Raw genomic sequence first — 25,748 nt, 5'->3', positions numbered from 1 at the left:
ATGTACGCTGATGAGGCGGCACTGATGGGCACCGATAGGTGGCAGTGATGGGCACTGATTGCTTACACTGATGGCAGCACTGCTAGGTGGCACTGATTAGCACCACTGGTGGGCATTGATAGGGGGCACTTGTGGGCATTGATAGGTGGCACTTGTGGGCATTGATAGGTGGCACTGCTGGGCACTGTGAGTACTGGCAGGTGGCAATGGCAGGCACAGATGAGGCATATGTGCCTCCTTCCTCTTCGGGACCGATGTCCCTTTAACATAAGCCGGTGAAAAAAAACGATTACCGAGCTTTTGTTTACATCATGTGATCAGCTGTCATTGGCTGACAGCTGATCACATGGTAAGGGGCCGGGATCGGCCCCTTACTCGGATCTGTGATCATCAGAGTCTCCGTGACTCCGCGCCTGCGACTGTGCCTGCGCGCGCCGACGTATAATGGTGGCGGTTCATGCAGGAGAGCCAACCTGCCGCAGTACAACTGCAGTGGGCGGTCGTTAAGTGTAAAAAAGAAGAATTGTAAAAAAGAAAGAAAGGTTGTTAAAGGGGTTGTAAACATTCGTGTTTTTTCACCTTAATGCATCCTATGCACCTGGCAGTCACCTGGCAGGTGCATAGGATGCACCTGCCAGGTGACCTGGCAGTCACCAGGTTTTACTTACCTGAGCCCCTTCATCTCTTCGGCGGGGACGCGCTCTCCCTCTCTCCACGGGGTCTTGATTGGATAGATTGATAGCAGTGTCCAACCACAGCCAGTCACATGTAAACACGGAGATGCCGGTAATCGGCGCTCCTCGCCTCACACTGACAGAGTGTGAGGCGAGGAGAGCCGATCAGCGGCATCTCCTCACAGGAGACAGCTAGGAATGTAATCAGGACACTGATCATCAGTGCCCTGATTACAATATAGCCATACAGTGTCAAAAAAACAGTGCCCACCAATGCCAGCATATAGTGCCCACCAGTGGCAGCAATCAGTGCCCACAAGTGCCACCAATCAGTGCCCATTAGTGATGCCAGTCAGTGCTGGCAATCAGTGCTGCCTATCATTGCTGCCCATCAATGCCCATCACTGCTGTCGATCAATGCCCATCAGTGCAACCCATCAATGCCCATCAGTGCCCATCTGTGCCGCCTATCTGTGCCCACCAGTGCCACCTATCAGTGCCCATCAGTGTTGCCTAACAGTGCCCACCAGTGCTGCCTATAAGTGCCTATCAGTGCCACCTAACAGTGTCCATCAGTGCCACCTATCAGTGCCCATAATTGCCGCCCTATCAGTGCCACCTCATCAGTATCCATCAGTGCTACCTATCAGTGCCCATCAGTGCCACCTATCGGTGCAAGTCATTGCTGCCCCATCAGTGTAGCCTATCAGTGCTCATCAGTGCCACCTATCAGTGCCCATAAGTGCAGCATATTAGTGCCTCCTAATCAGTGCCACCTCATAAGTGCCCATAAGTGCTGCCTCATCAATGCCCACCAGTTCAGCCTATCAGTGCCCATCAGTGAAGGCGAAAAATTACAAAATTTACTGACAGAAAAAAAGTAAAAAACTTTTTTTTTTTCAAAATTTTTGGTCTTTTTTTTGTAAAAAAATTAAAAACCCAGCAGTGATTAAATACCACCAAAAGAAAGCTCTATTTGTGTGAAGGAAATGATAAAAAATTTGTTTGGGTACAGTGTAGCACGACCGCGCAATTGTCATTCAAAGTGCGACAGCGCTGAAAGCTGAAAAATGGCCTGGGCCGGACGCGAGGTGTAAGTGCCCCGGTAGGCAAGTGGTTAAGTAAGGTAAAAAACCCTTGAGCGTTTAGAAACACTTTAAGCTAAGTCCCAGGTACACTGTTACAATGTATCTCTCATGTAAATGTTAATGATGGCTACCAAAAAAAATGTTTCAGTTTCCATTTGAGGGATGAGACTTCCTCCCATTGGAGCCAACCTGTAAATCAGAGAAAATCAGGACATACTTGGGAAATTTTATAGCCGCTCGTGTCGTCCTGATCAGTCGGGGATCATGAATAATTCAGCCGTCTCTAGGTGGAATGATCACTAATGCTAATCACGTTGATTAAATCCTCGAGCAAATCTTCTTGTTTTTTTTTTGTGTTTTTTTTTTTCTCGTTTTCTCACTTAGCTGTTATCAGCAAAATTTTCATAATGCCGCGTACACACGGTCGGACTTTTCGTCTACAAAAGTCCAACGGACGCTGACGGACTAAAGCTGGCTGGTAATCCGATCGTGTGTGGGCTTCTCCGGACTTTCAACGGACTTTTTTAGCCTCAAATCCGACGGACTTTAGATTTGAAACATGCTTCAAATCTTTACGTCGTAAGTACGACGGACCCCGAAATCCGCTCGTCTGTGTGCTAGTCCGACGGACAAAAACCCATGCTAGGGCAGCTATTGGCTACTGGCTATGAACTTCCTTATTTTAGTCCGGTGTACGTCATCACGTACGAATCCGTCGGACTTTTGTGTGGTCGTGTGTAGGCAAGTCCGTTCGTAAGAAAGTCTGCCGCAAGTCCGCCGAAGGTACGTCGGAAGTCTGTCGGACAGGCTGTCGGACTTTTGTAGACGAAAAGTCCGACCGTGTGTACGCGGCATAAGAAAAGCGAGCCCTCTGTGATTTCTCACAACCACTCGCTATATCTGACTTTTACAATGCCAAAATAATAATCAAGAAGAAGGCATTTAATATCAGCCCATGAGACTAAATCTCCAACGCGTTTAAAGTAACGTGCCAGTACTAAAGAAAAAACAGTTACTATATGCTTTACTAATGATGATTAAATAAAAAAAAAATAGTAGGTGCTTATATGCTAATGTTGGGTTCCCATAGAGTAACAGGTTCACTTGCTAAAATTACTTTAGCAGAAGATGATATTGGAACAAGTTGTTAACTTTGGGAAAAATTAGACGTGCAGTTTGTTTCACTCCGAATTAAAATTCGGGTGAATTTTCCTTTTTCGGCAATTTGGATGTATCTGAATTTTCATTTACAATAGTACCAAATTTAAACAAATCAGAAATAACGGAAAAAAAAAAATCGGACGGAATTCGAATTCAAATTGATTCAATTTCAAATAGTTTTTAAATTCAAATTCTAAAAGTTTTTGAATTAGAAAAGTTTTCAAATTTTGAATAGTTTTCAGTTTGTTTTTACAATTTCCACAGAGAATAAATTAGAATAGAAAATAAAGGAATTGAAAAAAGAAAATAGAATAGAAAAGAAAAGTATAGAATAGAATAAAAAAAAAAAGAATAGAATAAAATAGAAAGAATATAACCATCTTCTGAAATTCGAATTTCAAATAGATTAAATTTGAATTGGAAAACATAAGAAAAGAATAGAATTGAAAATGATTGAATAGAAAAAAAAGAATAGAATGGAATAGACTATAATGGAATACAAAAAAAAAAAATATAATAAAAAAAAAATAGAATAGAAAGAATATAACCATTTCCCAAAACTCTAATCGAATCAATTCAAATTTGAATAGAATAGAAAAGAATATATATGAATTGACTAGAAAATAACAGAATAGTATAGAAAAAAACAACAGAATAGAATAGAACAAATATAACCATCTTCCGAAAGAATAGAAAAGAATAGTATAGAAAAGAATAGAATAAACAGAAAAAGAATATGATTAAAAAAACAATAGAATGGAATAGAATAAGATAGAAATAATATAACCATTTACCAAAATTCAAATAGAATCAATTCAAATTTGAATAAAATAGAAAATGATAGATTAGAATAGGAAGATGGTTATATTCTTTCTATTCTATTCTATTATGTTATGTTGTTTTTTCTATACTATTCTATTCTAATCTTTTCTTTTCTATTCTACTCAAATTCAAATTGATTCTATTTGAATTTTGGGAAATGTTTATTTTATTATTTCTATTCTATTCTAGTTTTTTTAAAATTCTATTCTTTTGCATTCTATTCTTTTCTATTCAAATTTCAGAAGATGGTTATATTCTTTCTATTTTATTCTATTCTTTTTTATTCTATTCTATTTGTTTCTATTCTAATCTATTCTGTTCTTTTATTTTCTATTCTATTTTTATTCTCTTTTACTCTATTATTTTCTACTCTTTTATTTTCTGTTATATTCTTTTCTATTCTATTTTTTTCTATTCTACTCCATTATCTTCTTTTCTATTTTATTCTCTTTGAAGATTGGAAAACAAATCTCAAAATTTTAAAATTTGAAAACTTTTCGAATTCAAAAACAAATTACACTGATAAAACAAATTGAACTAAACAAATTTATCTAAGTAACGAAACGAAACTAAACAAATGTTTTCGTTCTGCATATGTCTAGGGAAAATCCTGTTGGCCATTGTGTAGGGAGTTTCCATGTTGTGGAGGAAGAGTCTGGGTCGTGGTCAACCTAATAAGGCATTCCAGAATACCAGAAATTAATGTTTCTTGTGCAAGTGAATGAGTTATGCCGCGTACACACGACCAGTTTTCCCATCGGAATAAACTCTGAAGGTTTTTCCGACGGAATTCCGCTCAAGCGGTCTTGCCTACACATGGTCACACCAAATTCCGACCGCCCAGAACGCGGTGACGTACAACACGTACGACTGGCCGAGAAAACGGAAGTTCAATAGCCAGTAGCCAATAGCTTCCATCTCGTACTTGCGTCAGAGCAGAGATGGGGCATACACACGATCGGAATAGACGATGAAAAGCTTCCGTCGAACTTTTTCTGTCGGACATTCCGCTCGTGTGTACGCGGCATTAGTGTTCAAATATTTATATTTGAAAAGTCATATATGGTAGCTGTCCAGGATTAGGACCTAAAATTCTTCCTTAAAGTAGAGTTCCACCCACTTTTACAACTTTTCAGCATCCCTCACTAAACTGTGCACTGTAAACGAATTGGATATTTAAAAAAAAAAAATTCTCAGCACCTACTGTGTATCTGCTGTATTCATTTTTCACTTCCTCCTCCCTGGCCGTGGCCCATCGCATCATTTCCTGTTTGCAATGCCTTCTGGGAAGGGGCGGCAACTTCCTCTGAAACTGCCGTTGCTATGGAAACCTGACCTGAAACCTATTACACTGCTTGTGCTGCACTGAGCATGTGTGAGATCTGCAAGGATGAGATCCAGGAAGAAATACAGTCTGGCTTCAGATGCCCACACTTAAAATGGCCACGGTCTGCTGTAAGTTTATAAAATAACAAACTACTGCTATAAACTCACAAAACAGACCTTAGTTTACAGACTAACTTTACTAGAATACATTAAGCTTGTGTATTATAGGGGTATTTGTATTTAAAAAGTATAACTTCGGCCGGAACACCACTTTAAGTCAGGTGCTTGCTTTTTTATCAAAATTCTTACTTTTTAAATAAACTTTCGAAAACTTTTCACTATCAGCAGAGGCTAATGCCGCGTACACACGACCGGACTTTCCGTCAGAATAGACTCCGACGGTCTTTCCGACGGAGTTCCGACGGAGTTCCGCTGAAACGGGCTTGCCTACACACGATCACACCAAAGTCAGATCATTTAGAACGCGACGACGTACGACGGGACTAGAAAAAGGAAGTTCAATAGCCAGTAGCCAATAGCTGCCCTTGCGTCGTTTTTGGTCCTACGGAACAGCATATAGACGAGCGGTTTTCCCGACAGGAACTGATTCCCTCGGAAAGATTTGATGTTCTATTTCTAAAGTCCGTCGGAATTTTATAAAGAAAAAGTCAGATGAAGCCCACACACGATCGGAATGTCCGATGGAATGATTGCGTCGGACCTTTTCTGCCGGAAAGTCCGGTCGTGAGTACGCGGCATTATAGGAACTGCTTTTAGAAAACACCTTGGAGTGTTTGTTTTCCAAAATGTGCCCATTTTGTGGGTGTTCCCGTTATTCTGGGGATCCAGGGCTTTCAAAAATGTCATAAAAAGCCAGGAAATTAGATGCGTAATTTATGCCTCTGGAATGCCTGAAGGGGCCAATTTTCAGCTTTCAGCTCTGTCACACTTTGAATGAAAAATACTCAGGCATGCAACACTGTACCCAAATTCAATTTTTAGCATTTTTTTGCGACAGAGAGAGCTTTCTTTTGGTGGTGTTTTTTTTTTTGAAGAAAATTTATACCTATATGTGTTAAAAGTAAATATCAAATGAAAAAAAAAAAACATGTTTTTCTTGGTTTTTGTTATAAAAAAAAAAATCTTTCTTCAAAACTGTAGGCCAAAATGTATTCTGCTACCTTCTTTGGTAACCCCCCCCCCCCCCCCCAATTCAGTGTATACAGTATAAATCTACAGGGAAGTTGTAGAGTCCACTGGCTCTATGGGAATGTTTGACCATTCTTCCAGAAGCACATTTGTGAGGTCAGGCACTGATGTTGGACGAGAAGGCCTGGCTCGCAGTCTCCGCTCTAATTCATCCCAAAGGTGTTCTATCGGGTTGAGGTCAGGACTCTGTGCAGGCCAGTCAAGTTCCTCCACCCCAAACTCACTCATCCATGTCTTTATGGACCTTGCTTTGTGCACTGGTCCAAATCATTTTGGGGGGGGGGGGGGATTATGGTGTGGGGTTGTTTTTCAGGGGTTGGGCTTGGCCTCTTAGTTGCAGTGAAGGGAACTCTTTAGGGGTCAGCATACCAAGACATTTTGGACAATTTCATGCTCCCAACTTTGTGGGAACAGTTTGGGGATGGCCCCTTCTTGTTCCAACGTGACTGTGCACCAGTGCACAAAGCCAGGTCCATAAAGACATGGAGGAGCGAGTTTGGGGTGGAGGAACTTGACAGGCCTGACCTCAACCCGATACAACACCTTTGGGATGAAATAGAGCGGAGTCTACGAGCCAGACCTTCTCATCCAAAATCAGTGCTTGACCTCACATATGCGCTTCTGGAAAACTGGTCAAACATTCCGATAACCTTGTGGACAGCCTTCCCAGAAGAGTAATATACAGTGGAACCTTGGTTTACGAGTAACTCGGTTAACAAGCGTTTTGAAAGGCGAGCAACTTTTTTATTTTTTAATTCTGACTCGGTTTGCGAGTGTTGTCTCGCAAAACGAGCAGAATTCAAGCTAACTGGGTGTGCAGTACCGCATTTGGCCAGAGGTGCGGGGGCGCTGGGGATACTCGGAAACGGTTCGGAGCCATTTGGAGCCATTCAGAAATACTTGGAAAGACTCCGTTCCCGAGTGTTTCCGAGCCTTTCCGAGTTCAGCCGAGCTGTCCCCGAGTATTTCTGAGGCCCCACCTCTGGCCACATGCGGTATTGCATTATTGCAGAATTATCTTCTATTTCCATTGACTTCTATTGGGAAACTCGCTTTGATATGCGAGTGCTTTGGATTACAAGCTTTCTCCTGGAACGGATTATGCTTCTAATCCAAGGTTCCACTGTATATGTATTACAGTTTTGGTTTGGGGTTTAAATACACTTTACTCTCCCATTTAGCTGTCACAGCCCGTTAGCCCTTTCATATGGCTGGTGAGTTCACCGTCATTACACGTAGGCTTGCTTATAGGATATAGGGCAGTAGTGGGCTCAAGACTTTATAGGCACAATAATAGCTAAATATATGATTAAAATATTGGTTTATTAGGAAATTTAAAAAAAAATAGAAGATAAAACAAACATATATAGTTCAATTCATAGTTACACAGTTTTACAAATTATGCACTCCATACATAGCTGAGTGGTTAAGTTGAAGAAGTTGAGCAAAGTTTAAAGTCAAAAAAACTTTTTGATCAATATAGTTACAGTATGTTCCGTTGAACCAGAAGCTATGCAGTGGTGATAATCAGATTCTGTATGGGCTCGACATGTTACGCGCCACATGCGCTTCTTCAGGAGCACAGAATTGAGTACTGTAATGAACAATACATTTACGATAAATACATCATGGTAAGATATAATTGAATAAGAAAAATAACTAAACAATATAATAGAATAGTGAGAAGAGGCTGTTCCTAAAGTCCAAGGGGGTACGTCCGTCCCACACCGTCCCGGCGGAGCATGAACAATGTGGGGACGTATGTAACATCATAAAAGATTAATAGTGGGGAGGTGGGTAGAAAAAAGGAATGCGAAATAGGCCGCATAATCAGGTAGGGGTGGGATGGGGGGGGGGGGAGGGAAGGGAAAAGGAGGGGGGGGGAAGGGGGTGGGGGAGGGGGAGGAGGGGATGGATGGGGGGAGGGGAGGGGGAAGGGGGGGGGGAAGGGGGGTATGAGGGGGGGAGGGAAGGGACAAGGAAAGGAGGGAAGGGACGGGGGGAGGGGGGGGAGGGGGGACAAGGGAAGGAGGGAAGGAGGGAAGGGACAGGAGGGGGGGAGGAGGGGGGGAGGAGGGACAAAGGAAGGGGGGGGGGAAGAGGGGGAAGGGGGAAAGGGGGGGGCCCCAGAGTGAGAGTAGTCTATACAGGTATCAGTGTATATGTTTGATAAGGTTAATGAGTAGCCGTCGAAGTTCATAATAATGAAAGACTAAATTGCTTATAAAGTTAAAGTAGTAAAGTGTATTCAGGAGTCCAGTATGGCCTGTAGTGTATTCCCTAATATTACATATTTGAAATTATAATTAGAGTTAAAGTCTAGATTAAACTTACCCTAATAGGCTTTGTAGCTATGCCTGAGAAAAAGGACCACAACAACCTCATTAGTCAGTATTGGTAACTCGCAGTGATAGATTCTAGTTTGATGAAAGGGGATCTGAGATCAGTAAGAGGCAGATGCCGGTATTACAACAAAGTACATATGGGATTTGTTCCTTAGGAATTGCTACTTCTAATCCCCAATCTTGCTGAGGCTGTTGTAAGAAAAAGGCATGTTGTAAGGATAAGCCAGAAAAAAAAAAAAAAAAAAAAAAAAGGTCAGGCACCGATGTTGGACGAGAAGGCCTGGCTCGCAAGTCTCTGCTCTAATTCATCCCAAAGGTGTTCTCTGGGGTTGAGGTCAGGACTCTGTGCAGGCCAGTCAAGTTCCTCCACCCTAAACTCGCTCATCCATGTCTTTATGGACCTTGCTTTGTGCACTGGTCCAAATCATTTAGTGGAGGGGGGATTATGGTGTGGGGGTTGTTTTTCAGGGGTTGGGCTTGGCCCCTTAGTTCCAGTGAAGGGAACTCTTAAGGTGTCAGCATACCAAGACATTTTGGACAATTTCATGTTCCCAACTTTGTGAGAACAGTTTGGGGATGGTCCCTTCCTGTTCCAACATGACTGAGCACCAGTGCACAAAGCAAGGTCCATAAAGACATGGATGAGCGAGTCTGGGGTGGAGGAACATGATTGGCCTGCACAGAGTCCTGACCTCAACCCGATAGAACACCTTTGGGATGAAATAGAGCGGAGTCTACGAGCCAGGCCTTCTCATCCAAAATCAGTGCTTGACCTCACAAATGCGCTTCTGGAAAACTGGTCAAACATTCCGATAACCTTGTGGACAGCCTTCCCAGAAGAATAATACACAGTGGAACCTTGGTTTACGAGTAACGCAGTTAACAAGCGTTTTGAAAGGCGAGCAACTTTTTTTTTTTTCTTAATTCTGACTCGGTTTGCTAGTGTTGTCTCCCAAAACGAGCAGAATTCAAGCTAACTGGGTGTGCAATACCGCATTTGGCCAGAGGTGCGGGGGCGCCGGGGATACTCGGAAACGGTTCGGAGCCATTTGGAGCCATTCGGAAATACTCGGAAACACTCGGTAAGACTCCGTTCCCGAGTGTTTCCGAGCCTTTCCGAGTTCAGCAGATGCTGTCCCCGAGTATTTCCGAGGCTCTCCGGTGCCCCCCCCAACCTCTGGCCACATGCGGTATTGCATTATTGCAGAATTATCTTCTATTTCCATTGACTTCTATGGGGAAACTCGCTTTGATATGCGAGTGCTTTGGATTACAAGCTTTCTCCTGGAACGGATTATGCTTCTAATCCAAGGTTCCACTGTAGTGTATTACAGTTTTGGTTTGGGGTTTAAATACACTTTACTCTCCCATTTAGCTGTCACAGCCCGTTAGCCCTTTCATATGGCTGGTGAGTTCACCGTCATTACACGTAGGCTTGCGTCCACTTATAGCTGCACTCGTAATATTAAAGGCAGCTTAATATCATAGGAAAGTGTGATTTCCTATTTTGGGGAGGATAAACATCAAAGTGTGTAAAAAAAACAGCAATAAATCATGAAGTGTGGCGGCATATGGTGCCCACCTCTTTGAAGTTTGCAGCGCTGACTGCACTGCATGTGAATGAATTGGAAGCACGGGAGAGATGCAATTAATTCCTATACTGCGTGCCAAGAGGGAGGGAAGGAGGGAGTGGAGAGGAACCGTATGAAGAATGTCTCTTCTCTGTAAAATAAGTATAGGCTCTAACTTCTTCATTTTTTTATTGACTATGTCATTTTAAAATAATTCCTCGGCTCCCTCGCTATGTCGTCTATATAGCGCAGCTCATCACTGCACAAGATGACAAGGAGGGAGCCGTGGACAGGCAGAGCCCTCCCGGCAATGACAGCTGATTAGACATCTACAGTAGCTTGATCTAAAACTGATCTCTAGCCTTGCACATTTTGTAGAGGTTCTCCTCTTATACTGAAATTGCTTCCTCTGACGAGCTTCTCATAGTGTGCAGAACTAGTTTAGTTATTATTAATAATATTATTATACAGGATTTGATAGCGCCGCCCGCCAACAGTTTGCGCATCGCTTTACAACATAAGGGCAGACAGTAGAATTACAATACAATTTAATACAAGAGGAATCAGAGGGTCCTGCTCATTAGAACTTACAATCTAAAGAGGGAGGGATGACCTAAAGGAGAGAAAAAAAAGTACAGTTGTTAGGTGGGGGCAGGGTAGGCTTCTCTAAAAAGGAGGATTTTCAGGGGTGGTCTAAAAGCAAACAGAGTAATGCCGCGTACACACGAGCGGACTTTTCGACCGGACTGGTCCGACGGACTTCCCGAATGAACGAACTTGCCTACACACAACAACACCAAAGTCAGACGGATTCGTACGTGATGACTTACGACCGGACTAAAATAAGGAAGTTGATAGCCAGTAGCCAATAGCTGCCCTAGCGTCGGTTTTTTTCAGTCGGAACTAGCATACAGATCAGCGGACTTTTCGATAGGAACTGGGTCCGGCGGAGTTCCGACGTAAAGACTTGAAACATGTTCCCAATCTAACGTCCGTCAGATTTTCGACCGAAAAAGTCCGCTGCAGGTCCGATGAAGCCCACACATGGTCAAATTGTCTGCCGGACTCGGTCCATCGGACCAGTCCGGTCGAAAAGTCCGCTCGTGTGTACGCGGCATAAGAGATAGTCAGACAGATTGGGGTAGGGAGTTTCATAGGATGGGAGAGGCTCTGGAAAAGTCCTAGAGGCGAGTATGGAAAGAGGTGAAGAGGGAGCTAGAGAGCAGAAGGTCTTGGGAGGGGGCAATTAGGTTAGTATTTTAAGACTAGGTTAGTGATGTAGCTGGGGGCAGAGTTGTGGATGGCTTTGTAAGTAGTTAGTTAGTATCTTGAATTTAATTTGTTGGGTGAGCGGAAGCCAGTGGAGGGATTGGCAGAGAGGAGTAGCAGACGCTGAGCGGTTGGTAAGGTGGATGAGTCTGGCAGCAGCATTTATGATGGACTGAAGGGGGTTATAGCCTATGTAGGGGTAAGCCAATGAGGAGGGAGTTGCAGTAGTCAAGGCGAGAGATGACCAGGGAGTGAATTAGGAACTTTGTGGTGTCATTGGTTGTGAGGGGGCATATTTTGGAGATGTGGCGGTGGTTGAGGTGGCATGCTTTGGAGAGTGATGCGATGCGGGGCCAAAAGGAGAGTTTAGATCCGAGGATTACACCTAGGACTTTGGCATGTGGGGACAGGCTGATAGTAGTGCTATGGATCTTGATAGAGACTTCAGGGGAAGGGGCACATGGGGGAGGAAATATTATGAGCTCAGTTTTGGATAGGTTGAGTTTGAGAAAGTGGCGTGACATCCAGATTGATATGTCGGTTAGTAAATTAGCGATACATGTGGAGGCTGAAGGATTGCGCTGAGAGGTAGTTCTGTCAATCGTGGAGGTTCAACATCCCATATGAGTGCTACCTAGGGCATTCTGTTTGCAAATCAGGCCCAGGCTGACCAAAGGGTACACCAGGCATCAGGTATGTACTGGCCATCGGGACTACCGGGAGATTCCCGGTGGGCCGATGGCTCAGTGGGCCAGTCAGGTGCGGTCCTGGAGCTGCTCCTCTCTGACAGTGAGTGATCGCAATTTCACTCCTGTCAGGAGGAGCAGCTTCCGTCATATGCTGGAGAGAGCATTAGGCTTTCTGCTCCCTCCAGCCTGCAAGGGGAGATAGACCAACGGTAGACTTTCCTTCCTCTCTCCCCTATCACTTGTTATCACATGACTGGAGAGAGGAACGAGAAGCTGCCTTCAAAACTGTGAGTATATGTGGGAGGGGGAGGAGAGGGAGGACACACTGATGTGAAGTGGGCTGCTGGTGGGGGCTCTCTGATGTGAAGAGCTTCTGATGGGGACACACTGCACTGATGTGAAGGGAGCTGCTGGTGGGGACTCTCTGATGGGGACTCGGATGTAAAGGGCTGCTGGTGGGGACTCTGATGTGAAGGGCTGCTGGTGGGGACTCTGATGTGAAGGGCTTCTGATGGGGACAAACTGATGTGAAGGGAGCTGCTGGTGGGGACTCTGATGTGAAGTGGGCTGCTGGTGGGGACTCTCTGTGAAGGGAGCTGCTGATTGGGACTCTCTGATGTAAGGGGGATTCTGTTGGGGACACTATGTTGTAAGGGGGAAGCTGTTGGGGACACTCTGATGTAAGGGGGGCGCTGTTGGGGACACTATGTTGTAAGGGGGAAGCTGTTGGGGACACTCTGATGTAAGGGGGATTCTGTTGGGGACACTATGTTGTAAGGGGGACGCTGTTGGGGACACTCTGATGTAAGGGGGGCGCTGTTGGGGACACTATGTTGTAAGGGGGAAGCTGTTGGGGACACTCTGATGTAAGGGGGATTCTGTTGGGGACACTATGTTGTAAGGGGGACGCTGTTGGGGACACTCTGATGTAAGGGGGATGCTGTTGGGGACACTATGTTGTAAGGGGGATGCTGTTGGGGACACTGATGTAAGGGGGCGCTGTTGGGGACACTCTGATGTAAGGGGGGCGCTGTTGGGGACACTCTGATGTAAGGGGGCGCTGTTGGGGACACTCTGATGTAAGGGGGGCACTGTTGGGGACACTCTGATGTAAGGGGGGTGCTGTTGGGGACACTCTGATGTAAGGGGGCGCTGTTGGAGACACTCTGATGTAAGGGGGGCGCTGTTGGGGACACTCTGATGTAAGGGGGTGCTGTTGGGGACACTCTGATGAAAGGGGGGCGCTGTTGGGGACACTCTGATGTAAGGGGGGTGCTGTTGGGGACACTCTGATGTAAGGGGGGCACTGTTGGGGACACTCTGATGTAAGGGGGGTGCTGTTGGGGACACTCTGATGTAAGGGGGGCGCTGTTGGGGACACTCAAAATTAAAGTGGGCCGGTCATGAGGAAGTCCAGGGCCAAATTTTTGTCCCAGTCCAGCCCTGCCAGGCATTTGCTGGCTGGCTAAAGCTCCAGAGGGTGAGAACCGTGACATAAAATATGTAATTATATTGCATGTTTCATGCACCTGGCTCCCACCCACAGGTCTGTGTCTGCTGCAAGCCATGTGGGCCTCTAGGGAGTGACACCAACCAAGCAGGACTCTCTGAGTCCTCCCGGATCGGTTATTCCTTCGGCCTCATATCGGAACATGATGCCGGCGCTCAGTGTTAGCTGCCTATAAAAACCCAGTGTGGAAGACAGAAAACAGAATCTGTTATGCGATGTGCATCACCAGGTTCTGTTTTCTACTTCCATATCAGGTCTGGTGCAGGCCCCCAGGTAGGGACTATGACACGAGCAGGAACTTACTTGCTTGAGTAATCCTCTCTCTGCAGTGTGTCATCTCTCATGGTGCTCGTAGAGATGCCAGCGCTCAATAGAGATGCCAATACTCAGTAGAGGATGCTGGCGTTCAAGGAAGGACATTAGGCTGGTAGTCTAGAACAGGTGGAATATAGAGCACTCTAGGTAAAATGGACCCTCCAGGAGTAAAAAGGTCACAGTGTAGTCCAAGTAGGAGACGGGTCAAAGCAGGCAGATGTCTTGAGCTACACCTCATCAGCACTCCATTAGAGGGAAGTAAACTCTGGTAAAAGGCAGAACACAAAGACAGCCATGGTCACGAAGAAGGAGCTATTGTGCATGCTCCGAAATGCGTCATCGCCCCCTTTGACGTCACATCAGGGTACCTGCATTCCACGCTGGTCCCGGCAGTGTGGCTTCTCTTCCTTGATATCTGACATGCAGATCTTCACCGCTGGCCAGCTGAGACACACACTGCTGCTGCTACATCTTAAAGGAAACCTCCCATTGGACGCCCTATGCTATCTGATCAGCCTGTGTATATTTTACTTCTTGTAAGTGTTTTTAATTATCCTTTGGGCAATTCAAGTCTTGTTTTATTGCACTGTGTTCTGGCTGGTAGCCCAGGCAACCCCTCATAGGAGGAATAAAGATGTATCAGGCTAAGCTTTCACAGTAAGTTTGTGAGATTCATCTTTCCCGCTCACAGTGACTGAAGGCTAAATATAACTAAAAGACATTGAGGAACAGTAGTTGTCATTATTTGTAATTTGGTTAAAAAAACAAAAAACTGCTACTTAGTCTACAGTACCCGGGCCTATTTTTTGGCCCAGTCTGGGCCTGATGCAAATACAGCCTACCTAGGACTGTCCACTACCCAGATTGACACCCACAAACTTTCAAAGAATCTCAGGAAGGCTTGGAAAGTTTGAGGCTACCCAGACTGGGCTTTTTTAATGTAGCACCCTCCTAGATAGGTGCTAGGATTAGTTAGATTTAGTGCTGGCTCACTGTGTTCAGGGGAGCTGGGTGCATTATGATAGGTAAATTTAGCTTGCCTCACTGTAACCAGAGTGGCTGTGATTACTGCGGAAGGTAAATTTAGTTGAGATCACTGTAACCAGTGCAACTGATAAATTAGGTCAGTTCAGTGTTCTCAGCTGCTGGCAGTCTGATAGCGCCTTCTGTCTCTGTCTTCTAGAGGGCTGTGAGAGTTCTCTGGAACATAGGCAGCAGGGCCCTGAAGGCTGCTGGGAGTCTGTATAAATTCTCTGAGCACTCTGAGCTTCTGGGTCTTCTCCTCCAGAGGATCAGTCCAGGGCAGTGCTGCCATGTGCTTGCTGTTCATGGGGCCTCAGGTGGGCGGCCCGAGGGCCTGGATGCTGAAGCTACAGAGAGCTGGCTGAGGGGCTGTCTGCTGAAGATCTAGTCTGGTATCAGTGGAGAACGGTGTTGCTTGAAAGTTGGAAGGAGGCAACCAACTGTCCCTGGGCGCTTTGTGAGTACAGACTGTTGAGAGATCTTAGAGACTTTTGACCTGCTGCCCCCTCTTGTGTTAGAGAGTCAGCTGTGTGTTTGCCTAAAGCAGTGGTCTCCAAAATGCAGCCCCAGGGGCCGGATGCAGCCCTGTGCGTACCTTTATCTTATCCTCGGGACAGTGTTCCTCTCGCTGATACAAGACACTAGTCCTCCCACTGACACCAACAATAGGGCACTATTCCTCCCATTGACACCAATGATGGGGTACTATTCCTCCCACTGACACCAACAATGGGGCACTATTCCACCCACTGACACCAACAATAGGGCAGTATTTCTCCCAATGCTAATGATGGGACACTATTCCTCCAACTGACACCAATGATGGGGCACTATTCCTCCCACTGACAGCAATGAATGGGCACTAATCCTGCCACTGACACCAACAATGGGGTAATATCCCTCCCACTGACACCATTGATTAAGCATTATTCCTCCCACTGACACCAACGTCCGGCCCCCCTAACATCTGAAGGACAGTAAACTGGCCCTTTGTTTAGAAAGTTTGGAGATCCCTGGTCTAAAGGGAACATCACCTGGTGTTCTGAGGAGCTTAGTCTATCTGGTTCTCTGTGAAGGGACTCTGCTCTTTGTGCTCTAAAAAAAGCCAAGTCCACCATTTGCTATATGCAAGGACTTCTTAAGCTTTATAGAAAGGCGCTCCTTTTCCTCAACTGTTAATCATTTCCGTTTTTGGAGTATCACACTCATTTCCCTCAACCCTATTTAGGTTCTCCAAAAATAAAAACAACAAAAACACTCCTAGACTGGTTTTTGAGGAAGAGTGTGGCTGAGATTGTGACCCCCAACCCTTAGAACCCACCTTAGCTCCCTCCCACTGCCTACATCAGACTGGTGACCCTAGCCTTGAGAACTCACCTCAGCTCCCTCCCACTTCCTATATCAGAGTGGCGACCCTAATCCAGAAAATCCATCATAGCTCCCTCCCACTGCCTATCCTACCCTAAGCTTAAGAACCCACCTTAGATCCCTCCCATCACCTATATCAGACTGATGACCCAAATCCTCCTTCCCACTGCTAATATCAGATTAGTGGAGACCCTAATCTCGAGAACCCACCTTAGCTCCCATGCCACCGCCTATATCAGACTGGTGACCCTAACCCTGAGAACTCACCTTAGCTCCCTCCCACTGCCTATATTAAAGTGTTGACCCAGCCCTGAGAACTCACTTTATCTTCCTCCCACTGCCTAGACCAGACTTTTGACCCCAAACCTAAGAACCCACCTTAGCTCCCCCCCCCACTGCCTATGTCAGAGTGGTGACCCTAATCCTAAGAACCCACCTTAGCTCCCTCCCACCGCCCATATCAGACTGTTGACCCCAACCCTGAGAGCCCACTTTAGTTACCACCCACTACCTATATCAGACTGGCGACCCTAACCCTGAGAATCCACCTTAGCTCCCTCCCACTGCCTATATCAGACTGATGGTGATACTAATCTCGAACCCATCTTAGTAAAAGTGCCACTGCCAATATCAGACTGGTGACCCTAACCCTGAGAATTCACTTTAGCTCCCTTCCACTGCCTATATTACAGTATTGACCCAGCCCTGAGAACTCACTTTAGCTCCCTCCCACTGTCTATATCAGACTGGTGACCCTATTCCAGAGAACCCACATTAGCTCACTCATGCTGCCTATATCAGACTGGTGACCCTAATCCTGAGAACCCACCTTAGCTCCCTTCCACTGCCTATATCAGACTGGTGACCCAAACCCTGACAACCTGCTTTGGCTTTCTTCCACTGCCTATATCAGAGTGGTGACCATAATCCTGAGAACCCACCTTAGCTCCCTCCACCTGCCTATATCAGACTGGTGACCCTAATCCTGAGAACCCACTTTAGCTCCCTCCCACTGCCCCTATCAGACTGGTGACTCCAACCCTGAGAACCCACCTTAGTTCCCTCTCACTGCCTATATGGGACTGGTGACCCTAACCCTGAGAACCCACTTTAGCTATCTCCTGCTGTCTATATCTGACTGGTGACCGTATTCCTGAGAACCCACCTTAGCTACCTACCACCGCCCATATCTGACTGGTGACCCTAACCCTGATAACCCACTTTAGCTATCTCCTGCTGTCTATATCTGACTGGTGACCCTAACCCTTAGAACCCACATTAGCTCTGTCCCATTGCCTACTGTATATTAGACTGGTGAGCCAAACCCTGAGAACTCATCTTAGCTCCTTTCCACTGCCTATATCAGAGTGGTGATCCTAACCCTGAGAACTCACCTTAGCTCCCTCCCACCACCCATATCAGACTGGTGACCCCAACCCTGAGAATCTACCTTTGCTCCGTCTCACTTCCTATATCAGACTGGCGACCCTAACCCTGAGAATCCACCTTAGCTCCCTCCCACTGCCTATATCAGACTGATGGTGATACTAATCTCGAACCCATCTTAGTTAAAGTGCCACTGCCAATATCAGACTGGTGACCCTAACCCTGAGAATTCACTTTAGCTCCCTTCCACTGCCTATATTACAGTATTGACCCAGCCCTGAGAACTCACTTTAGCTCCCTCCCACTGTCTATATCAGACTGGTGACCCTATTCCTGAGAACCCACATTAGCTCACTCATGCTGCCTATATCAGACTGGTGACCCTAATCCTGAGAACCCACCTTAGCTCCCTTCCACTGCCTATATCAGACTGGTGACCCAAACCCTGACAACCTGCTTTGGCTTTCTCCCACTGCCTATATCAGAGTGGTGACCATAATCCTGAGAACCCACCTTAGCTCCCTCCACCTGCCTATATCAGACTGGTGACCCTAATCCTGAGAACCCACTTTAGCTCCCTCCCACTGCCCCTATCAGACTGGTGACTCCAACCCTGAGAACCCACCTTAGTTCCCTCTCACTGCCTATATGGGACTGGTGACCCTAACCCTGAGAACCCACTTTAGCTATCTCCTGCTGTCTATATCTGACTGGTGACCCTATTCCTGAGAACCCACCTTAGCTCCCTACCACCGCCCATATCAGACTGGTGACCCTAACCCTGATAACCCACTTTAGCTATCTCCTGCTGTCTATATCTGACTGGTGACCCTAACCCTTAGAACCCACATTAGCTCTGTCCCAGTGCCTACTGTATATTAGACTGGTGAGCCAAACCCTGAGAACTCACCTTAGCTCCTTTCCACTGCCTATATCAGAGTGGTGATCCTAACCCTGAGAACTCACCTTAGCTCCCTCCCACCACCCATATCTGACTGGTGACCCCAAACCTGAGAATCTACCTTTGCTCCGTCTCACTTCCTATATCAGACCGGTGATCCTAACCCTGAGAACTCACCTTAGCTCCCTCCCTCTCCAGTGACCCCAACCCTGAGAACCCACCTCAGCTCCCTCCCACTGCCTATATCAAACTGGTGACCCTAATACTGAGAATCCACCTTAGCTCACTCCTACTGACTATATCAGGCTATATCAGGCTGGCTACCCCAACCCTGAGTACCTTAGCTGCCCCCCCCCCCCTACCAGGATTCACAACTCCCATTGCCAGACCAATGGCATCTTTCAGCTGGTGTGTGACGGCTCAGCATAAAGACGTATTTTGAGTAATTACACTGGCAGAGCTGAAAGATGATGTTACGGCATTTGAAGGATGTATGAACCAAAGTGTTCTTTTATATATTTGCCTGGAGTTCTTCAACTGAAAAAAAAAAAAAAAAGGTTTTCATGCAATGTTACTCTTTTCATTGCGGCATACATCTTCGATTTAATTTAGCATGGGCTGCGTCAACCTTGGCTTTTGAAGACAAGGTTAGCTCCTGTGAAGCATAAAAATGAGCTCGTGCCAACGCAGTTTCTGTTCTCTCGCTACAATATCAGCTTCAGTCGTTAAAAGAAAAGAAGCTACAACTGTTATCGCTTCTCCGGCAATAATTCCCCTCTTTTAAAATCGAGGGCTCTGTTTTTGCTGAGAATATAGATAAGGCGATTCTTTTTTATTCTTTTTTTTTTTTTTTTTTCCCCCTTTTTTTTCCATTTTCAGGCGTACAACCTGCATCTCTGCTCTGTGTCCTTTCATGTGTGAAAAGAACAATTCTGACTTCTGTCTCAGATGCACACAGTGATTTAAACAGCTCCCTAATTAGCAATGATTACTGTGTTGCGACTGCAGTGTGAATCCTCCCGTCTGATTGGCTAAATGGCACGATTGGCATCTTGCTTTTTTTTTTTTTTTTTTTTCTCAATGACATTTATAAGTAGACGGATGTATCAATAAACATGACTGCCTGCAAAGGAGGAGAAAGAGCAACTAAAAGGAAAATTAAAAACCCGTCGGCTCACACCCACCTCTGCTGGTTGAGGTCCCTCCATCGCGTCAGCAAGCCTTTATAGAGAGGGAAAAGGTGCTGCATTTTCTGGCCTTAAAAAAAAGCTAGCTGCCTGGCTGCAACCCAACAGTTTTGATACTTAACCACTTACCCCCCGGAAAATACCCCCCCCCCCCCATGACCAGGCCTTTTTTTTTCGATATGGCACTGCGGTACTTGAAGTGACAATTGCGCGGTCGTGCGGCGCTGTACCCAAATAAAACTAATCTCCCTTTTCCCCCACAAATAGAGCTTTCTTTTGACGGTATTTGATCACCTCTGCGTTTTTTATTTTTTGCGCTATAAACAAAAAAAGACTAACAATTTTGAATTTTTTTTTTTATTTTACTTTCTACTATAAAACATCCAATAAAAAAATAGAAAAAATTAAATTTTTTTCATAAATTTAGGCCAATATGTATTCTGCTACATATTAGAATTGTTAACCACTTACGGACCGCCGCACGCCGATATACGTCCTAAGTTTGAATAGGAATATCGTTAGCTGCCATAACCCCGGTATCCTCTTCTTCGGCCGGCGGGCCGCCTTCCGATAAGAGTGGTCTCTGCGGCGGATTTGCAGCCAGATCACTTTTATTGGCGGGGGGAGAGGGGCACCCCCTCTCCCGACGCGCTCCGGTGCCCTCCGCCGCTTACAGGAGCGGTCGGCAGCGACGGAGGCGATCGGATCTTCACCCTTGCTGGGTATGGAGACGAGTGAGGGGAAGATGGCCCCCACCCATCTCCATAACATTGCTGGGCGGAAGCGACGTCATAACGTCACTTCCGCCCACAGCTCTTAAAGGGCCATTTTTTTTAAATTAATTTTTAAATGACAATTTTTATTTTTATTTTTTATTATTATTGCATTTTAGTGTGAATATGAGATCTGAGATCTTTTTGACCTCACATCTCATATTTAAGAGGACATGTCATGCTTTTTTTCTATTACAAGGGATGTTTACATTCCTTGTAATAGGAATAAAAGTGACCCAATTTTTATTTTTTTTTAAAAAACAGTGTAAAAATAAAAAATAAAAGGTAAAATAAATAAGAAAAAAAAAAAAAGAAAAAGAATTTTAAATGCGCCCCATCCCGCTGAGCTCGCGTGCAGAAGCGAACACACTTGTGAGTAGCGCCCGCATATGAAAACGGTGTTCAAACCACACATGTGAGGTTATTGTCGCTATCGGTGGAGTGAGAGCAATAATTCTAGCCCTAGACCTCCTCTGTAACTCAAAACATGCAACCTGTAGAATTTTTTAAATGTTACCTATGGAGATTTTTAAGGGTAAAAATTTGTTGCCATTCCACGAGTGGGCGCAATTTTTAAGCGTGACATGTTGGGTATCAATTTACTCGATGTAACATTATCTTTCACAATATGAAGAAAAAAAATTAGGCTAACTTTACTGTTGTCTTATTTTTTAATTCAAAAAAGTGTATTTTTTCCAAAAAAGTGCACTTGTAAGATCGTTTCGTGAATACGGTGTGACAGAAAGTGTTACAACGACCGACATTTTATTCTCTAGGGTGTTAGAAAAAAAAAATGTATAATGTTTGAAAGTTCTAAGTAATTTTATAGCAAAAAAAAAAAAATGTTTTTAACTTGTAAACAACATATGTCAAAAAGAGGCTCGGTCCTTAAACTGTAAAATGGTCCATCCGTGCAAACAATTACTATTAAGTTAAGAGTACAAATTATTATTATTAGATGAACCGCACATCCTGTATTCTTCACCATTCTTCCAATATAAGAGTTATTTGACACATTCTACATGATAACCTCTTGTTTGAACAAATTATCCAGAAAACAATAAAATTATGGGAAAAAAAAAAATCCCAATACGCATATATTGATTGGTTTGCTCAAAAGCTATAGCGTCTACAAACTATGGGATATTTTTATTTATTTTATATTATTTTTTTTACTAGTAATGGCGCCGATCAGTGACTTATAGCGGGACTGCAATATTACAGCGGACTTTCTGACAATAACTGACACTTTTTTGGGGACCAGTGACACTAATACAGTGATCAGTGCTAAAAAAAAAAAAAAAAAATATGCACTGTCACTGTACTAATGAAACTGTCTGGGAAGGGGTTAACATCAGGGGCGATCAAAGGGTTAAATGTGTTCCTAGCCAGTGTTTGTGTACTATGGGGGGAGGTGTTTTTACCAAGGGAACACACAGATCTGTGTCCCTGCTTTGCAGGAACACAGGATCAATGCCTTCCCTCCTCACAGAACGGAAATATTGTGTACATAGCTCAGATCGGCGTTCTGCCTTTGTACTGAATAATCGGCGGGTGCTGAGTCCGAGGTACCCGGCGCTGGGCTCCCACTGTGTGTTTACAGCGAGAGGGTGTCGCCGCCCCAGACCCGGAAGTGTCAGATCACGTGCTAGGTATGTGATCTGGCACAGAGCGGCCGCCCTGTCGCGGTATATGTACGATGGGCGGTCGGCAAGCGGTTAGAGGGCGCTCATCGGGAATTTCGCTTGTCTCTTTTTCTGTGACTTGCAGAGCTTTTTTCTTTTGCAGAAATCTCAGAGCTTTTCATCCTGTGAAACTGCTTGTTCCTTCTGTGCAAATGCGAGGAAAATCGAATGTTAATAGGCTATTTTTTCTCCAGGTCGAATGTACGAATATGTAAAATATTGCATTGATTAATCAAATGAGTGTTTATTTCCTATGATCACTGTGAAAGTCCACTACAAAGCCAGTACAAAAGATCAATACATGTATCTTTATGTCGCCCATGCTCAGAAATACATTGAGAGCTGCTAAGCTCTGAGGAAGGGGGTGCGCCCCCGAAACGCGTTAGCTGTACTCCTTCTTCTGTGCATGTCCATGCATTGTTTTTATGGCCTTTTGTCAGTTGCACTTTGTGAGAACCCACTTTTATACAAAACATTTTTATTATTAAATTATCTTTGGTAATGCACTAGGTGTGCGCGCCCTTCCATTTCTGTTTTTCTTCAAAAATGTATGTGTTTTTATTGTCTGGCTTCTGAACCACATCAAAAAGTTTTCCTGGGATGGATCACATTGAGAAATCTGAACTTTTCTGGCCTTGTAGCTCCTCTGTAACTTGCGCTAAAAGAAACATAAAGGTTGCTATTGCTGACCACCTTCTAAAAATGCTGGCTGCCTGACAGTAATGCTGCTGTAGGCTACATAAAAAAAAAATAAAAATCACACAGCTATTTCTATTATTCCCATGAAAACCGCATGCACATTTGTTCTGTGCAATTGGAGGCAAAAATCAAATGTTCGTAGGCTATTTTTTCATCCGGGTGGAATATGGAAATTAGGAAAATAATGCATTATGGCCACTAGATGGAGCTGGTGATCATAATAAATGAGTAGTTATTTCCCATGATCAACAGCTTCATCAAGAGGCCATAATGCGGCATTTTCCTGATTCACATGTTGATCTGGAGAGAAAATAGACGATTAACATGTTTACTTCTACAATGTGACAGAGCAGCTACAAGGCCACCGCTGTTCAGATTTTTCAGCGTAATTCCATCCCAGGAAATCGGAGTCTTTTCAATGCGGTTCAGAGGCCAGACAGTGAAATCCAACACATTCCTGAGCTCCGGCTCTATTTTGAAGAGGCATTGCATTCATATTCTGTAGTGGACCTTCGAAATCATGGTTCTGTAGAGGGAAAATTACAAACATGTAGATGGAAAAATTCTCCTTTTAAGTCTTTTTTTTATTTTGTCTAATAGAGGAGGAGGAAGCAGTGCTGGATCTGGATAAACTGGATATTATGTGATGGTATGTACAGTATCTTGTCAGATAGTGGAGGAGGAAGCAGTGCTGGATAAAGTAACCTGCATATAAGGAGACAGCAGGGGCAGCCCATCCATTAAGGGCGCACGGGTGACGCCCCCCCCCCCCCCCCGTTCATCGCCGCCTCACTTATTCATGCGCCCGGCCCCTTTCAAGACACCGGACCATGGATTCCAATGCGAAGGGGGCTGATTTTTTGAAGCACCAGTTAGAGCCGGAGGCTCTAACAGGCTTCAATATAGGGTGGGCTCGGGTCGCAGAGAGTGCACTCCGAGCCCACCCAGGTGTGTTACAACAGCGAATCAATATTCGCTGTTGTAACACTGATCCTCCTCCCGGCCAATCAGGAAGCGGGATTTGACACCGGTCACCCGATTGGCTGAAAGGACACGCGATCCTATTGGACGCCTAGGTGGAGGAGGGGAGGAGCTGGAAGCCGCCATGGAGGAGAGGACACTCGGAGCCGAGCCGCTGCACCACACTTCCTGCCACCCACCACGATTGGGTAAGTGCCTGACCGACCGGCAAACAGCGGGGGTTGTTTGCCGCTCAGGGGGGATGGGTGGTTGTATGCCGCCACCCCCCCCCCAAAAAAAAAACACCAGCCATCACTGGGTGACAGCGTGTACCCTGCCAGATAGTGGAGGAGGAAGCAGTGCTAGATGATTAAGCAGTGTGTAAGGTAACAATGTGAGCCTAGCCAGATAGTGGAGGAGGAAGCAGCGCTGGATCAGTAAGTTGCATATAAGGTGACAGTGTGTGTCTTGTCAGATAGTGGAGGAGGAAGCAGTGCTGGATCAGTAATCTGTGTATAGGGTTATAATGTGTGCCTTCTTAGATAGTGGAGGAGGAAGCAATGCTGGATCAGTAAGCTGCATATAAGGTGACAGTGTGTTCCCTATCAGATAGTGGAGGATGATTAAGTTGTATATAAGGTGACATTGTGTGCTTTGTGAGATGGTGGAGGAGAAAGCAGTGCTGGATCAGTAATCTGTATATAAAGTGATGGAATGTGCCTTCTCAGACAGTGGAGGAGGAAGCAGTGCTGTATATAAAGCAGTAAACTGTATATAAGGTGACAGCATGTGTCTTGTCAGATAGAGGAGGAGGAAGCAGTGCTGGATCAGTAATTTGTATATAAAGTGATGGTATGTGCCTTGTTAGTAGAGGAGGAAGCAGTGCTGGATCAGTAATCTGTATATAAAATGATGGTATGTGCCTTGTTAGTGGAGGAGGAAGCAGTGCTGGATCAGTAATCTGTATATAAAGTGATGGTATGTGCCTTGTTAGTGGAGGAGGAAGCAGTGCTGGATAAGTAAGCTGTATCTAAGATAGAAAAACAATGTTTTGTCAGTGTAGAAGGAAAACATATCAGATCAGTGAATACAGATAACATCATAGAACAGAAAATTTTGCCTGATGACGTCAGTTACATTGGAGTGTATGTAAGTTATTCGAATTGTATCACACAAAACTGATACTTTGTTGCATAAATCCATAAAATTAGGAAGAGGTTAACAACTGTCATGTCGGTCAATTTCTATTTCTACGCTGAATTTCTTCGCCGCGCTCAGACAGTCAGGAGGACACATTTTCTTTGATGCTCACTGAAAATAATAATAAAAAAAAAATTACATTAAAAAAAGCATCTTAGCTGCCAGAGCCTCCAGGTATGAGGAAGCAGCACATGATTAATCTCTAATAAACAACAAGATTAAATTATATCTGCTCATCCAGATACCCAAAATTCATAAACCGCTTAATAAACACGATCTGCATGGAAAAGTTAATAAAAAAAAAAAAAAGTCCAGGTCCAATTAATTGCATCATAATGATGATAAACCACATCCGTTCATCACATTTCCACTTCTGGCTCTCGCAATATAAGACGATACGGCATCACATTGTTAAAATTATGTTTTTATGTGATATTTTTTTTAAATTTTTTTAAATTCCCTAATGTATTTAGAAATGTTTTCAAGTTATTTTATTATTTATTTATATTAATATTTTAATATATATATATAATGTATATATACATATATATACATATATATATACACATATACATATATATATATAC

Source organism: Aquarana catesbeiana, linkage group LG13 (assembly GCF_042186555.1).
Source record: "Aquarana catesbeiana isolate 2022-GZ linkage group LG13, ASM4218655v1, whole genome shotgun sequence".
NCBI lineage: Eukaryota > Metazoa > Chordata > Amphibia > Anura > Ranidae > Aquarana > Aquarana catesbeiana.
Note: the sequence above shows the minus strand (reverse complement) of the source record.